This window comes from Felis catus, chromosome C1, assembly GCF_018350175.1.
Source record: "Felis catus isolate Fca126 chromosome C1, F.catus_Fca126_mat1.0, whole genome shotgun sequence".
NCBI classification, from domain to species: domain Eukaryota; kingdom Metazoa; phylum Chordata; class Mammalia; order Carnivora; family Felidae; genus Felis; species Felis catus.
The window spans coordinates 24,883,851-24,900,774 of record NC_058375.1 but is presented as its reverse complement, the minus strand read 5'-3'; the positions used below and the strand labels follow the sequence as shown (position 1 = coordinate 24,900,774).

General features: G+C 48.2%; 1 long non-coding RNA gene and 1 other non-coding gene across 2 annotated transcripts; both read right to left on the bottom strand.

Moving 5' to 3' along the window:
* Positions 1-2,579: 2,579 nt before the first annotated feature.
* LOC111562195 lies at positions 2,580-2,741 on the bottom strand. Its single transcript, XR_002745236.1, has one exon. It is a non-coding gene; the product is annotated as a U1 spliceosomal RNA (small nuclear RNA).
* Positions 2,742-9,170: 6,429 nt separating this feature from the next.
* On the bottom strand, positions 9,171-16,813 carry LOC123379555. The gene is made up of 3 exons (XR_006584137.1): positions 16,799-16,813; positions 14,391-16,688; positions 9,171-10,451 (listed from the first exon to the last, which is right to left on the bottom strand). It is a non-coding gene; the product is annotated as an uncharacterized LOC123379555 (long non-coding RNA).
* Positions 16,814-16,924: the final 111 nt, after the last annotated feature.

The window sequence follows — 16,924 nt, the reverse complement described above, 5'->3', positions numbered from 1 at the left end:
GCCATGCAGGTGTACAGCCAGGGTCTCTTGGAGCTCAGACCATGTACCTAACACAGGTAGGAGCTCGGGGACTTGGTAGAAATATGTCAGAAGGTTGTCTGTTTTGGCTGTTTTCCCAAGCCTTTAGTTCGGAGTCAAAGACACAAATTTTGCAGACAGAATAATGAATAATAAAAACTAATGTTTCTTTTTTAAAAAAATGTTAAGTTTATTTATTTACTTTGAGAGAGAGAGAGCATGTGCAGATGGGGAAGGGGCAGAGGGGCGGGGGAGAGAGAGAGAGAGAGAGAGAGAGAGAGAGAGAGAATCCCAAGCAGGTTCCACATCACCAGTGCAGAGCCCAATGTGGGGCTCGAACTCACAAACCACGAGACTAAGACCTGAATCGACGTTGGACGCTCAACTGACTGAGCCACCCAGGTGCCCCAAAAAGCTAATATTTCTGAAGCACTCATCCTGTGCTGGGCTCTAAGAGCTTTACCCATATTGATCCACTGACCCTTCACAATAACACAAAGAAGTAGGTACTGTTGTTATTCCCGATTTTACATTTGAAGAATCGAGACACAGCACCATTCACCCAACGTCACAAAGCTAGACAGGGAGCTGCAATGATCGCTTGAAGCCGGGCAGCCTGGCCCCTGACCTTGTGTGCCTACAGCTTTGCCAAGAGAGACTTCCTGGAGCCAGCAGTCCGAGCTGACACAGTCTGAAGGTCACGTGCTTTGCAGGATTGAAAAAGCTCATCTCTTCATGTCAAAGTTAAAGTGAGCGGAAACAGGGGCGCCTGGGTGGCTCTGTCACTTAAGCGGCCGCCTTCAGGTCAGGTCATGAATTTGAGCCCTGCATCGGGCTCTGTGCTGACAGCTCAGAGCCTGGAGCCTGCTTCGAATTCTGTGTCTCCCTCTCTCTCTGCCCCTCCCCTGTTCACGTTCTGTCTCTCTCTCTCAAAAATAAACTTTGAAAAAAAAAAGTTTTTTGAGTGGAAACAAAGGCAGGAAGGCAGGAAACGCAGCCCCACCCAAGCCCTTCCTGCCCGTCCCCACTAACAGGAGACTTAGCCTATACAAAGAGCTTTCCACTGGGATAGAGCCTAGTGGTCAGAGTTGCTCCAAAGCAGTGAGGATGGAAACCCTAGGCTGAGCACTGGGAGGTCCCACAGCTGAGAGACCCCCCCCCACCACCACCACTGGTCTAGATTCAGAGACCATAATTCACAATTCTTCTGACTTGGTTATTAACCCCTAGAGTTATCCAAATATGAATAGTCAGAAACCTTCTGCATCTTTTAAGGGAGTGGTTTTGCAAAAAAAAAACCCCACACAAAACAAATCCTGGCACAAGAAAGCTTGCAACTGATCAACCCCTAGGGCATTGTCTCAGTTCCAAACAATACGAACAGGACATCTTCACAATCCTTCTAAGATGTGGCCTGAAAGTTACAACAAATAGGGGAGACCAGCCAACACGGCAGAGCAGACAGACCAGCTTCACTCTCCCAAGGCAGGGCATCCTTGCTGTTCTCCACCTCCAGGATGCAATACACATGCCATACACCCCGCAGACCATTGGGTGCTGTTTTGCCTCCTCTCCTTTTCCAAATAGGGGTGTTTATAATTATCTTGTGTTCCCTCCGCCTGTGCACCAAGGTATTACGTATGGGGCTGATTAACTTCAGTGTTTATCTGTAGTGGCGTTTCCTAAACTTTTTGCTCGCAAGATCCCTTCACACTCTGAAAAACTGAAGACCTGAAAGGGTTTTTGTTCATATGGGTCACATGACCGATATTTGCCATATTCGAAGTCAAATTAAGAGTTTAAAAAATAAGCGCGCCTGAGGGACTCAGTCTGTCGAGTCTGACTTTGGCTCAGGTCATGATCTCACGGTTTGTGAGTTTGAGCTGTTAGCGCAGAGCTCTCTTCGGATCCTCTGTCCCCCCTCTCTCTCTGCCCCTCTCCTGCTCGTGCGTGCATGCTCTCTCTCTCGAAAATAAACATTACAAAAAGTTTAAAAACATATTTTTAAGTAAAAATGATGAACGCACTAAGGTTAACACAAATAACACCCTTTTCAATGAAAAATAACGACATTTTCCAAATCAAAAAAAAAATTAGTGGGAAGAATGACATTGTTTGACAGTTTTGCGTATCTCTTTAAATGTCTGGCTTAATAAAAGGCGGCTAGATCCCTATAACTGCTTCTTTGCTCCTTTACTCAATCTGTTGAGATTTGTTTTAGTTGCAGTATATGAACAAAATTCAGCCTCACACAGATATAAAAACGGAAAAAGGAGGGTTATTTTATTTCTTTATTTAAAATGTTTATGTATTTATTTTTTTGAGAGAGACAGAGCAGGAGTGGAGGAGGGGCAGAGGGAGAGGGAAACACAGAATCCGAACCAGGCTCCAGGCTCTGAGCTGTCAGCACAGAGCCCGACGCGGGCTCGAGCTCATAAACTGGGAGATCACGACCTGAGCCCAAGTCCGATGCTTAAACAACTGAGCCACCCAGGCACCCCAAGGAGGATTATTTTAAAAGCTTTTTCAGATAACTGTGATATTCCTCTTTTCCTTTTTTTAAGAGAAGAAAGTGAACGCCGTCCCCCACTGCCTTAAATTACACAACCGAGTCTCCCGCATTTGGGGAAATTGAAGAGATCGGCACCCTGAGAAGTGCAATGGATGGGCCTTGCCCGGAAAAGCACCTTTATGATCACGGTTTTCCCTCGCCTGGTAAGTATGTGGATATTCCTCTTTGATACTATACCAAAACTTAACAAATGAAGACTTGCAAAATTGAGTTTCAGTGTGGAATCTGAAACCAATTTTTCGTTAAGTTAAAATACGTTGGTCTATCATGCACTTTGAATGCATCTTTTATCCGTGACTGATTTTGTAACACTTGGAAAATAGGGTTCACTGAGCTATGGAGCTCTTCTAAATGTCGACACATGTTATTATACAATGTAAAAGAAATTATATTCATTAATGTCACCATTGATCTCATCAGAGTCCTTAAGTAGGGGCGCCTGGGTGGTTCAGTCGGTTAAGCGTCCGACCTCAGCTCAGGTCATGATCTCACTGCTTGTGAGTTCCAGCCCTGCATCGGGCTCTGTGCTGACAGCTCGGAGCCTGGAGACTGCTTTGGATTCCATGTCTCCCTCTCTCTCTGCCTCTCCCCTGCTCTGTCTCTGTCTCTATCAAAAATAAATAAACATTAAAAAAAATTTTTTTAAGTCCTTAAGTATTGGGAAGCTACTAAACTCACAGTGGTGGATACAAACATTCCAAAAGGCTAATTTTCACTCAAAAGCTGAAATTTTATTATTAGCAGCAAATATGGTCAATTTCCCCCTTGAGTCAATAGGCTCACTTCTTTCATTTTAGAGAAAATGTCTGCAAAAATAAAAAAATGAGAAAAAAACCTACATTTGCATAACCATGGTCTGTCTTTCAATCCTTCTTCCAGGTAAAAATGGTGTTCAACTTGCAACTCAAAACAATTCCACAAGTGCTCTTCCTGAGACAACGGTACTTAGGCATATAGCAGAATTCTTCCCACCCTGTCAAAATATTTAAAAGAAGCATAGTCAATGGGGCGCCTGGGTGGCTCAGTCGGTTAAGCGTCCGACTTCAGCTCAGGTCATGATCTCACAGTTCGTGAGTTCGAGCCCCGCATTGGGCTCTGTGCTGACAGCTCAGAGCCTGGAGCTTGCTTCGGATTCTGTGTCTCCCTCTCTCTGCTCCTCCCCCACCCATGCTCTGTCTGTCTCTCCTTCAAAAATAAAAACTTTAAAAAAAATTTTTTTTAAAGAAGTATAGTCAAGGGTAGAGATTTAATAAAGTTAATAATTTGTACTGTTTCATCAAGTCAGTCTTTGAAATTTTTCTTTAAGTTTATTCACTTATTTTGAGGGAGGGAGCGAAAGAGAGCATGAACAAGGAGAAGGGGAGGAGAGAGAAGGAGAGAGAATCCCAAGCAGGCTCAGCACTGTCAGCACGGAGCCCAACGTGGGACTGGGGCTCACAAACCACGAGATCATGGCCTGAGCCGAAATCAAGAGTCAGCCGCTTAACCAACTGAGCCACCCAGGGGACCCTCATCAAGCCATTCTTGAATGAAACTGCTGTATTTGTTTCCTTTGCTGAGCACACACAGCAGTGAGGAATACAGTGATTACAAATACAGCCTGGAGCCTCGCCTCGCTTTATCTTAAGGGGCCAGCTGCTGTATCCGCCATCGCTTTCCCACCACCAAAAAGGCAACATAACATCTTAGTATTTATTACAAAAATAGCTCTGACTTCACAGAGCCTCTGAAAAGATTTGGGGGATGCTCAGGAGTTTGTAGACCACGCTTTGAGGAGCGCTGATTTGATGCTTTATTTATCCATTAACAAATATGCACCAAGCACCTACTGTGTCCCTGAGACTGTTCCAGGCGCTGGGCTTTGAGTGGTGAGCTATATACGAGATACTTAAGGCCTCTGCTCTCATAGGGCCCACAATCTTGTAGAAAGAACTGAAAATTAATAAAGAAATAAATCAATAAGATTATTTCACCTAGAGAGAAATGCTTCGAAGAAAATAAAACTGTACACCCTACACCCTATATGGTGATGTATGTCAATTATTTCTCAATAAAACTGAAAAAAAGGAGAAGCAAAGAAAATAGGATGATTAGGGGCGCCTGGGTGGCTCAGTCGGTTTAGCGTCCGACTTTGGCTCAGGTCATGATCTTACGGTTGGTGAGTTTGAGCCCCGCATGGGGCTCTGTGCTGACAGCTCAGAGCCTGGAGCCTGCTTCACATTCTATCTCCGTCTCTCTCTCTCTCTCTCTCTCTCTGCCCCTCCCCCACTTGTGCTCTGTTTCTCTGTCTCTCAAAAATAAATAAATGTTTAAAAAAAATTTTTTTTGAACTAATTTGGTGGATCGAAAGGAAGGAAGGAAGAGCAGTGTGGCTGATGGGTAGAAATCGAGGGGAGAGTGATAGGATATGATGCTGGAGAGGTAGAGGGGAGCCAGGGCGTGCTGGGCGTTGCAGGCCACAGTGAAGCCCTACGTAGGCCATGAAAGGGAGTTTTTATATGACCTGACTTACGTTTTTTGAAAGTAAATGGTTGCTGTGTAGAAAGTGGGTTGTAGGGGTGGAAGTAGAGAGGCCAGTTGGGAGGCTGCTGGATGAAGGGAGGGACAGCGGAGATGGAGAGAAGCCCTTTGACATGATACATAGTTTGGAGACAGAGCAACAGGGCTTGCAGATGGGTAGAATATGGAGAACGAGTAAAAGGGGGGAATCAGGAAAGGCTTTTGTGCTTTGGGCTTGAACGTGTAGGTAGATGACGGTGCTGTTTACTGAGATGAGAGAGACTAGGGGAAGAATGAATCGAGGGGAGAGGAACCAAGAGCTCTTCCTGAGTCCACTAAGTTTAGACGGGCGTTAGGCATTCAAGTAGAGATGACAAGCCGGCAGCTGGGCACAAAAGCTTGGCACATAGTGAGGGCTCAGAGCTGGAGATACACACAGGGGCCATTGACATCTTGATAATAGAGAAGCCAAGGGACTGGCTGAGATCATTGAAAAAGAGGGTGCAGACAGAGAGAAGAGGTCTTTGCCCAAATTTTCAGGCATGCTATCATGAAGGGTCAGTCAAGAGATGGGCATCCCATGAAGGTAAAGAATCATTGAGGCTGCAGATAGAAGCTTTTGCCAAATGATGAGATTTGAGGAAGGAGGAAGGGAGGCAGAGAAATGAGTCTGGGGGCAGTGTGTGTGTGTGTGTGTGTGTGTGTGTGTGTGTGTGTTTTGTATTGTTTTAAGATGGAGATACACAGATGTGGAGATATGTCTGGGTGTTAACTGGTGAAGAAGTGCTAGATGTTGCAGGAAAGAAAGGATATAATTGCAGAAGCGAAGCCCTTGATAAGGAGAGAAGTTCTCTTAGAAAGACCCAAGAGGGGGCGGCTGGGTGGCTCAGTCAGTTGAGTTCCTGACTCTCGATTTCGGCTCGGGTCATGGTCCCGGGGTCATGAGACTGAGCCCCGCATCAGACTCCGCAATGAGCATGGAGCCTGCTTGGGATTCTCTCTCTCCCTCTGCCCCTCTCCCCACTCACACTCTCCCTCTCTCTCTAAGAAAGAAAGAAAAAAAAAAAGACCCTGGAAGACTTCATTTACGGTAACAAGGAAGAAGGCAGAGAGCATGGATTCCTGTTTTGGATGTGGTGAGGTAATTACGAATAAAGTTGCTCTGAACATTCATGTACAAATTTTTGTGTGAATATGTATCTTCAGTTCTCTTGGGTACATACCTAGGAATGAAAAGCTCAGTTGTACGGTACCTCTCCATTTCGCTTTTTGAGAAACTGCCAAACTTTTCTAAAGTGGCTGCGCCATTTTGCATTCCCACCAGTGGTGAATGAGGGTTCCAATTTCTCCAATCCTCAACACTTGTTATGTCTGTCTTTTTGGTTATAGCCAGCTATCCTAGTGGGGATGAAGTAGCGTCTTATTATGGTTTTTATTTGCATATCCCTACTGACTAATGAGATTGGGCATCTTCATGTGCGTAATAGTTCTTTGTCTATTCTGGATACTAGACCCTTATGCTTCACAAATATATATATATATATATATATATATATATATATATATATATATATGCTTCACAAATATTTTCTCCAAGTCAATGGTTGTTTTATCTATTTATTTAAATTAAGCTCCACACCCAGCATGGGGCTTGAACTCCCAAACCCAATATCAAGAGGTATGTGCTCTACTGACTGAGCCAGCCAAGAGCCTCTACTCTTTCTTCTTCCTTTTTTAAGTTTATTTATTTATTTTGAGAGAGAGAGAGCATGTGAGCTGGGGAGGGGCAGAGAGAGAGAGGGAGAAAGAGAATCCCAGGCAGGCTCCTTGATATCAGCACAGAGCCCCACTCTGGGCTCAGCTGCACAAACTGTGAGATCATGACCTGAGCCAAAGTCGGACGCTCAACCAACTGAGCCACTCAGGCGCCCTATCTTTCTTCTTTAAATCACCTTGGTACCCTTGTCAAACATCAATTGACCACGTATGTATTTTTAGTTCTAGTTTATTTCTGGTTTCTTTATATGCTCTTATTCTCAAATCTATTCCATTGACGTATATGTCTATCCTTATGCCCAGTATCACATTGTCTTGATTACTGTAGCTTTGGAGTAAATTTTGAAATCGGAACGTGTGTGTCCTCCAACTTGTTTCTTTTTCAAGATTGTTTTGGCTATTTTGGATCTGTTGCATTTCCATATGAATTTTAGGATCATCTTGTCAATTTCTACAAAACAAAAGTGGGGGAAGCTTGGATTTTGATAGAGGTTGCAATAAGTCTGCAGATCAATTGGGGAGAATTCCATCCTAACAATATTAAGTCTTACAATCCATGAACCCAGGATGGCTTTCCATGTATTTATGTCTTTTTTTTTTTATGTTTATTTATCTTTGAGAAAGAAAGAGCATGCGCAGGGGAGGTGCAGAGAGAGAGGGGGACAGAGAATCCGAGGTGGGCTCCACAATGACAGCAGAGAGCCTGATGTGGGGCCTGAACTCACCAACTGTGAGATCATGACCTGAGCCAAAGTCGGACGCTCAATCAACTGAGCCACTCAGGTGCCCCCCCCCCATTTATTTATGTCTTTTGAATTTTCTTTTAGATTGCTGATTTTAAGCAGAAGAGTGGCATAATCTGATTTTTTTTAACGTTTATTTATTTCTTAGAGACAGAGAGACAGAGTGTAAGCGGGGGAGGGACAGAGAGAGAGGGAGACACAGAATCCGAAGCAGGCTACAGGCTCTGAGCTGTCAGCACAGAGCCTGACGTGGGGTTTGAACTCACAGACCGTGACATCATGACCTGAGCTGAAGTCGGAAGCCCAACAGACTGAGCCACCCAGGCGCCCCATGACATAATCGGATTTATACTTTAGGAAGAGTACCCAGTGGTGTGTGGAAAAACAGCTGGGGGTGAGAGATGTTATATGAACAAGGGCAATAGTAGCAGGGACAAAGAGGAAAGCACTTGTTACAGAATCGCTTAGGATGTAACTTGGCAGGACTTGATGATTGACTCTGTATAGAAAGAGAGGGAAGTGAGGCGCCTGGGTGGCTCAGTCAGTTAAGCCTCCGACTTCGGCTCAGGTCATGATCTCATGGTTCATGGGTTCCAGCCCCACATCAGGCTCTCTGCTGTCAGCACAGAGCCTGCTTTGGATCCTCTGTCCCCCTCTCTCTACCCCTCCTCTGCTCACTCTCAAAAATAAATAAATATTAAAAAAAAAAAAAGAAAAAAGAAAGAAAAATAAAAAGAAGAGAGGAAAGAGTAAAAAAATGACTCTCAGGTTTTTGACTTGGGTACATGGTGATGCCACCAACAGAAAATATACAAGGAGCAGTTTGGGAGAAAAGAGGAAATGATCAGCTGGTACTTGTCCAGCTTGAGATGGCTGGTGGGAAAGTCAGGAGACTGGATATTTGAGTCCGATGCTCAGGGGAGGTAGTCTGGGGATGGTGATTTGAGAACTGTCATATAAAAGGAGAGCCATGAGACAACAGTAGCCAACCAACGGGGACAATAAAGGAAGCAGAAAAGATACAAAAAGGATTACCAATATCTAAAGGTAGAGCGGATCACAGAAAGTCCACAAAGAACCATTTGCAACGGCATGGATGGAGCTAGAGAGTACAACGCTAAGCGAAAGAAGCCAGTCAGAGATGATGTCACTCGAGAAGAAACAAAACAAAGCAGCAAAGGGAGAAAGAGACAGACCAAAACACAGACTCTTAACCTTCCAGAACAAACTGGTGGCTGCCAGAGGGGAGTGAGTGGGGGAGGCCGAGTGAAATAGGTGAAGGGATTAAGAGTACACTTATCTTGATGAACACTGAGGAATGTATAGAATTGCTGAATCATGATATTGTGCTTCCGAAACGAACATAACACTGTATATTAACTATACTGGAATTAAGATAAGCGGGGGAAAAAAAAAAAAAAAGTCCACAAAGGAGACCGAGAAGGAACAACCAGGAACAAGGAGTGTGCTCTGTGAGTGCAGGGGGGTGACTATGTTAGGAGCCAAGCTCCTAGGCCCTATGGAATGAGAGTTGGCGCAAAGAACCACACGGCACTCCGACGTCGGCAGAGAGTCTTTACTGGTGCACCAGGGCTCCCCAGTGTTAGAAAGCGGGAGAGCCTCGATAAACGGGGTCACAGGTCTTTTATGCTATTTTGAGTCTTATTTGCATACAGGCTGGTGGTAGGCTCTCTGCTCGGTGATGGTTAGGGTTGTGGGTAGTTTCGTCCCGGGGAAGCTTGGGAAATGAAGTTTCTTTTGGCTGATGCAACTTGGAGCCCGGGCTGCGAAGCGGCTAGGGACCTTCCGGTTAGGGTTGGGCGCGTAAGCAAGATTACTATGGTTGGGCGCGTAAGCAAGATTACAGAAGCGAGAGGAAAGCGGTTATCTATGTAGCAGCCTGTACAGCTCCCCCGGGGTCCAGATGTCTAACCGCAGAAATCCTGTTTGTTAACTAGTGGGAGTACAGGCTCTGCGAGTGAGGCGTTTACAAAGTTGAAGGTAGGGTGGGGGTGTTTTAGTAAGCTAGACCAGGGGTCTCTCATTCCCCCATTTTCTTTTGGCATCGAATGAAACCTTTCATTCAATTGTATCTGGCCTTTCTGCGTCAAATTGTCTTAGTTGGTGGTACTGTTGGGTTAGAACCAAGGCCTGGATGACAGAGAGTCTTTCTCTTATGAACTGTACCAAGCGGTTAAGGATGCAGGGTCCGAACATCAGTATTAATAGTAGGAGTATTAAGGGGCCCATGAGGGAGGAGACTAAAGTGGTAAACCAGGGGGATTTGTTATACTACCCCTCAAACCAGCCTTGCTGAGATTCGAACAGCTTTTGCCTTTGTTTGAGTCTCTCCCTCAGCTTGGCCATGCTATCCCTTATTATCCCTGTGTGATCAGCATAGAAGCAGCACTCTTCTTTGAGGGCAGCACATAACCCGCCTTCTTGTAAGATCAACAGGTCAAGTCAAGGTGTAAACCTGATGTGGGTTCCCCTCTTTGACAATTTTAGCTCCAATTCCCGCCCCCAAGCTTGTGAGGACCCACAGAAAGACCATTCCCGCTGGGGGTTTCATTTTGGGTTCGTGCAGGGACAGGGTGGATTAGCAGTCAGACACGGGAGAGTCTTATCTTAAGAGGGTTCTCCGAACGGTGGAGCTTCCAGGTTTTGGGAGTTTCTGGTCCAGGGGTTTTTGGGGCTGCTTTGGCGTGCGATGCGTGAATCCAGGCGGCAATCCCGTCAACCTTTATGGCGGTGGGCGTGGTCAGCAGGACGATGTAAGGTCCCTTCCAACGAGGCTCCAATCCTTGAGAGCGGTGCCGCCGGACGTACACGGAGTCTCCTACCTGAAATGGGTGGCTAGTTTGTGGATGTCCTGGCCGGTACAGTTCGGCCAGGGGGGTCCAGATTTGGGCCTGCACCGCTTGCAGCCCTTTTAGTCGGGCTTGTAAATCAGTCTTAGGATCGGAGGGGGAGAAGGAATTGAGCAAGGTTGACAAAGGGGGGGTCCCCCATAAAGGATTTCATATGGGGTGAGCCCGAAACGGTTGGGTGTATTTCTGGCTCTTAACAAGGCCAGAGATAGGAGGCGTCTCCAATCTTTTAAGCCAGTCTCTAAGGTCAATTTAGTAAGGGTCTCTTTTATTGTTCTATTCATTCTTTCTACCTGTCCTGAGCTCTGGGGCCTATATGCACAGTGTAATTTCCAATTAATCCCCAGTGTCCTGGCGAGCCCCTGACTTACCTGGGAAACGAAGGCCGGCCCGTTATCTGACCCGATTACCTTGGGAAGTCCAAATCTGGGGAAGATTTCTTCTAAAATCTTCTTGGCTACCACGTGTGCCGTTTCTTGTCGGGTGGGGTAGGCTTCTACCCATCCTGAAAAGGTGTCTACAAACACTAATAGGTACTTATACCCCGCATAGTGAGGCTTTACTTCAGTAAAATCTATTTCCCAATAGACTCCTGGGCGGTTACCACGAGTCCGTTTTCCTTCCGGCACTCGGGTAGCCCCAGCGTTTACCTGTTGACAGACCTTACAGGCGGAGGTTACCTGTTCTATGAGGGTGCCTGCCTTAGGGATTAAGAAGTCAGTTTTTTCAATCAGTAACTTCAGCTTCTGATTACTTAAATGTGTCCAGGCGTGCATTTGTTGGATCATTGCCAGGGCTTCCTTTCGGGGAAGGACTATCTTTCCTTCTTTTTCCCAGTCTTTAGTGTCCTGATTCAGTACAGCCCCTATGGCCTTTGCCTCTTCCTGGTCATCTGGGGTGTAAGCATATTTGTTGGTCGTAAGATCGGTTTCTTCAAGTTTTGTGGTCAAGGTCAACGTTTCTGCCACAGCGACTTGCCTGGCTACTTGGTCTGCCTGTCTATTTCCTGTTGCAATTGGGCCTTGCCCTTTCTGATGCCCGGGGCAATGAATTATGGCTACTCTTCGAGGAAGAAAAAGGGCCTTTAATAATGCAATGATTTCAGCTTTGTTTTTAATTTCTTTTCCTTCTGAGGTTAGTAGGCCCCTTCTTTCATAAATACTCCCATGTGTATGAGCCGTTGCAAAGGCATATCGGCTATCTGTGTATATGTTAGCCTTTTTCCCTTCGGATAGCTCTAGGGCCTTGGTGAGCGCTATCAGCTCAGCCTTTTGTGCAGACGTGCCAGGAGGTAGTGATTGTGCCCATATGATGTGGTGGCCATCTATTACCGCTGCTCCCGCCCTCCGGGTACCTGAGTCGATGTAACTGCTCCCGTCCGTATACCAAGAGTGATCCGCATCTGGGAGCTCTTGATCTTTAAGATCTTCCCGTGTCCCATGGGTCTCAGCCAGTACTTGCCGGCAATCGTGTGCGCTCTGTTGGTCTTCCGGTGCCGGTAACAACGTGGCAGGGTTCAAGGTAACCGGAGGTCCAAATTGGATGCGGTCTATGTCCAGTAGGAGGGCCTGGTAGTGAGTTAGGCGTGCGTTGGTTATCCATCGGTCCGGTGGCTGCCGCACTACGGCCTCTAAAGCATGCGGGATGATAACAGTTAGTGGCTGTCCAAGGGTTAATTTGGCAGAGTCCTTGACCAGCATAGCAGTGGCTGCCATGATACGAAGACATGGGGGCCACCCCGCTGCCACAGGGTCCAACTTTTTGGACAGGTATGCTACTGGTCTCTTCCAGGGCCCTAGTTTTTGGGTTAGAACTCCTTTGGCAATTCCTTGTTTCTCGTCTATGAAGAGGGTAAAGGGCTTGGAGGTGTCTGGCAACCCGAGTGCCGGGGCGGAAAGGAGGGCCTCTTTTAGGGCCTCAAAGGCTGACTGATGTTTTTCCTGCCAGGTGAAGGGTGCACTCTCTTTCGTGAGGGCATAGAGGGGGACGGCTAGCTCAGCGAACCCAGGTATCCATAAGCTACAGAACCCAGCAGTTCCCAGGAATTCACGTACCTCTCTGGGGCTCTGGGGTGGCGGAATGCGAGCCACAGTTTCTATTCGCCCAGGGGTGAGCCATCTTTTCCCCTCACTCAGTATGTACCCCAGGTAGGTTACCTTGGTTTGGCAAATCTGGGCCTTCTTGGCGGATGCCCAGTATCCTTTTTCTCCTAATTCCCGGAGCAGATGTCTGGTACCTAGTATGCAGGCTTCTTTTGTGGGGGCGGCCAGAAGAAGGTCATCCACATATTGGAGTAGAGTTACTTCTGGATGTTGAGTCCGGAAGTCAGTTAGGTCCCTGTGAAGAGCCTCATCAAAGAGAGTGGGGGAGTTTTTAAACCCTTGGGGTAAGCGGGTCCAGGTTAATTGGCCTGAGATTCCTCTTTTAGGGTCCCTCCATTCGAAAGCAAACAGTTCTTGGCTCTGGGGGGCCAAGGGTAAACAAAAGAATGCATCTTTTAGATCCAGTACTGTGTACCAGGTACGGTCTGGGCTCAGGGTGCTGAGCAAGTTATAGGGATTGGGGACCGTAGGATGGATATCCATAGTCCTTTTGTTGACCTCCCTTAAGTCTTGGACAGGCCTGTAGTCCCGAGTACCAGGTTTTCTCACTGGTAAGAGAGGGGTATTCCAAGGTGAGCGGCAAGGTCGCAGGACCCCAAGCTCTAGAAATCTGGTAATGTGTGGCTGAATGCCCATATGAGCCTCCTTGCTCATGGGATACTGCCTGATAGATACAGGCATTGCCGTGGGCTTTAGGTCAATTATGATTGGGGCCTGGCATTTGGCTCGACCAAGCCCTCCCGTTTCTGCCCAGGCCTGGGGAAAGTCCTGCAGCCAGGCTTCGAGGAGGTTAGTGGTGACCGGGGTTTCAAAAAGTCTGTGTTCGTCTTGTAAGGACACAGTTAAGACTTGGATAGGCTGGCCATCCCGGTTTAGCACTTGGGCCCCCGCTTTGGAGAAGTGGATCTGAACTCCAAGCTTGGTTAGGAGGTCTCGTCCTAAAAGGGGGTATGGGCATTCGGGTACTACCAGAAAAGAGTGTGTCACTGTCCCTTGCCCTAAATCAACCGTACGGTAGTTAGTCCATTTGTGAATTTTTCTTCCTGTCGCTCCTTGAACCCAAGAGGTACGAGAGGACAGAGGCCCGTTTGCCTTGGTTAGGACCGAGTGCTGAGCTCCTGTGTCCACCAGGAAGGTGGTGGGATGCCCCCCTACAGATAAAGTTAGCCGGGGCTCGGGGGGGCTCCAGAGCCCTGACGTCCCTACTCGCTCTCTTCGCCCAAGGTGAGTACGGGGGTAGATTTCTTTGAGTCTCTAGGGCGCTTAGGGCAGTCTTTGATCCAGTGCCCGCGCTCTTTGCAATAGGCACATTGGTCTTTTTCTATTTTGGGCCGCCTCTTCGTTTCCCCTGACTTTCCTGTTCTATTTTCTGTCACTACAGCTGCCAGGATTTTTGTTAGATGTTTATCTCTCTTTCGATCTCTTCGTTCCTCCCGTGCTTCCTGCTCTTTTGCTAGCCTAGCCTCCTTTTCTTCTGGAGTCTCCCTCTTGTTATATACCTTTTCTGCCTCCCTAACTAGTTCCTGTAACCCATAGGTTTGGATCCCATCCAACCTTTGGAGTTTTCCTTTTATATCGGATGCTGCCTGATCTATGAACGACATGGCCACTGTAGCCTTATGTTCTGGAGCTTCGGGGTTAAATGGAGTATACATCCGAAACCCCTCTAGAAGCCGTTCCATAAAGGCTGCGGGGCTTTCCTCTTTTCCTTGAATTATGGTCCTTACCTTGGCCAAATTGGTGGGCCGTTTCCCTGCCCCCTTGAGACCCGCCAACAGAGCCTGGCGATAGATTCGGAGACTCTCCCTACCTGGAGCCGTTTCATAGTCCCAGTCCGGGCGGGTGAGGGGAAACCCCTCATCTATTTTGTTGGGGAGCTGGGTTGGAAAGCCTCCAGGAGAACTCGTTGCCTTTCCTCTGTAGTCAAAAGGACCTGTAGGAGCTGCTGGCAGTCGTCCCAGGTGGGCTGGTGTGTGAGGAGGATGGATTCTATCAGTGAGGTTAGGGCCTGGCGTTCTTGGGAAAAGGAAGGGTTATGAGTTTTCCAGTTGTAAAGATCAGATGCAGAAAATGGCCAATACTGGATAGTCCGGTTGACAGTCCGGAGAGGAAACAGGGAAGATTGCCAAGTGGGAGGGCCGTTCGGGTCGTCTGATCGCTGGAGACGGAGGCGGGGGAAGAAATTGGGGAGGGGGAGGAGGAACTGGAGGCAGGAGGGGAAGTAGGGGCCACCGGGGTCAAGGCGGGGGCCAGGGGCGGATTATAGGGTGGAGGCTGTAAGAGGGGGTTGTGGGGCGGCGAGGACAAAGCGTCTAGGAGAAGAGGGTCCTTTTGGGACTCATCAGGAAGAACTGGTTTGGGCGGGTCTGAAGCTTGGGTTGAGGCACGGTCTTTTGAGGTTTTCAGGGGAAGAAGGGTAGATTGAGATAGGGGGCAGGAAGGGAGGAAGGGTTTCACCCATGCCGGAGGATTCCGAATGAGATCCTCCCAAGTGAGGATATAGGCTACTTGATCTGGATGACCTTGTGGTCCGGGATCCATTACCTTCGTCTTAACCTGTAATATAATAGAGAGGTCAAAAGTCCCGTTCCGGGGCCACCCTACGGATAGGGTGGGCCACTCTGATGAACAATAAGTTCGCCATCGACCTTTCCGAACCTCAAGGGAAAGATTGTGAGCTCTTGCTTGGACGTCCGAGAAATGAGTCAGAGTCAAAGTTAGAGGAGTAGTCAATGTCTGTCCCATGGCTGTGTCGTCCTGTCCTGTCCACGCGTCCACACCAGCACACTTACACACACATACACAAAGATGACTACAATGTCGACACAGACCAGACAACACAGACTAGACAACAACCAAGGAGCCGCGGCCAGTATTCAGATTCAGATGGCAGGGGAGGCCTGCCTACGGATTTGGGGAGTCTGACGAACTTGTCAGTTCTCCCCTACAAGCACCACCGAGGCGTCCCTCGGGGCTGGGGTGTGAAGGTTCAGGACACGTCTGTCCTCCTTCAACACTCCTACTGAGGTGGCCGGCCGGCCTCAGAATTCACAGTTCAGAGACAAAACATAGAACACAATACCTGTGTGTAGACAAAGGCACAGAAGTCTGTCTTCAGTCAGTCCGTCAGTGGCCCGGGCCGGAGAGTCATCCACCGACGGGGCCGGGGTTCTCTTGCCTTCCCTCGGGTTCCCGGCCAACGCACCAAATGTTAGGAGCCAAGCTCCTAGGCCCTATGGAATGAGAGTTGGCGCAAAGAACCACACGGCACTCCGACGTCGGCAGAGAGTCTTTACTGGTGCACCAGGGCTCCCCAGTGTTAGAAAGCGGGAGAGCCTCGATAAACGGGGTCACAGGTCTTTTATGCTATTTTGAGTCTTATTTGCATACAGGCTGGTGGTAGGCTCTCTGCTCGGTGATGGTTAGGGTTGTGGGTAGTTTCGTCCCGGGGAAGCTTGGGAAATGAAGTTTCTTTTGGCTGATGCAACTTGGAGCCCGGGCTGCGAAGCGGCTAGGGACCTTCCGGTTAGGGTTGGGCGCGTAAGCAAGATTACTATGGTTGGGCGCGTAAGCAAGATTACAGAAGCGAGAGGAAAGCGGTTATCTATGTAGCAGCCTGTACAGCTCCCCCGGGGTCCAGATGTCTAACCGCAGAAATCCTGTTTGTTAACTAGTGGGAGTACAGGCTCTGCGAGTGAGGCGTTTACAAAGTTGAAGGTAGGGTGGGGGTGTTTTAGTAAGCTAGACCAGGGGTCTCTCAACTAACCAGCCTTGCGGAAATGCTTCCATTGGATCCAGCCGAGTTAGAAGTCCCTGGTGACCCAGACAGGGCTCTTCCGGCAGAGGGCTGAAGCACATTGCCGCGGATGGGGAGGAAGCAGTAGTTGAGAAGATGGGCAGCACAGAAGGGCGATTCACTCCAGAAGTTTGGAGGGGAAGGGAAAAAGGAGTGAAAAAGAAGTAGCTAGAAATGCAAAGGGAGTCAAGGGGCGGGGGTGTCATCTTAGGATCCAAGAGACAAGGGTGTGTTTACAGGCTGACAGGGAGGATTAGCGGAGGGGGGGGATGAGGGATGGAGTGGGGTCCATGTGTGGAGCTGGAGGAACGCCTGGGAGGAGGAGAGAGGAGGAGAGAGGGTTTGGAATGGTGCACACCAATCACATGTCTCAAATCCCCCTCTCCTCCTCAAGCTCAAGTCCTCCACTTTGCATTCCTCACCTGGATCACTGTGCTGGCCTTCAGACGCTCAGCCGTGGGGTGTAGGCTTGCTGGGCCAGCGGCCAGGAGAGGCTGACTGAACAGAAGGAAACAGAATGGGCCAGTGGCCTCTGTGAAGTCAGGGGA